Source organism: Morone saxatilis, unplaced genomic scaffold, assembly GCF_004916995.1.
Source record: "Morone saxatilis isolate NCDOM2014 unplaced genomic scaffold, NCSU_SB_2.0 Contig17, whole genome shotgun sequence".
NCBI classification, from domain to species: Eukaryota; Metazoa; Chordata; class Actinopteri; family Moronidae; genus Morone; species Morone saxatilis.
In genome coordinates this window covers 1,595,884-1,596,142 of record NW_023339729.1, presented here as the reverse complement: position 1 = coordinate 1,596,142, position 259 = coordinate 1,595,884, and the positions used below count along the sequence as shown (strand labels likewise).

Sequence of the window (259 nt, the reverse complement as noted above, 5' to 3'; positions counted from 1 at the left end):
GGAATTTTAAAAACTTTATGTGATGCCTCAAATAGAGGCTGGTACAAAGTGAACTGTCAGAAGACAGGAATCAAATGGAAAAATCAACCTTTTTTTACTCTGTGGGCTTCTAGAGATAAAAGAAAGGAGTGTATATCAAGTGTTAACCTTGGTAAAAAATCTTTTTTTGTCATCACTGCTTATAAACGTAATAAGAAAATCAATTCTTTCTTTTAATTTTATGTTGAATATTATGTCTTAATTGACCCTTCCTAAGTCC

The 259-nt window shown here is 30.9% G+C and overlaps 1 protein-coding gene across 2 annotated transcripts in view; it reads left to right on the top strand.

Moving 5' to 3' along the window:
- zdhhc5a (zinc finger DHHC-type palmitoyltransferase 5a) overlaps positions 1-259 on the top strand; it is a 26,053-nt gene that overhangs the window by 22,309 nt on the left and 3,485 nt on the right. The gene's annotated exons all lie outside the window — the stretch shown is intronic.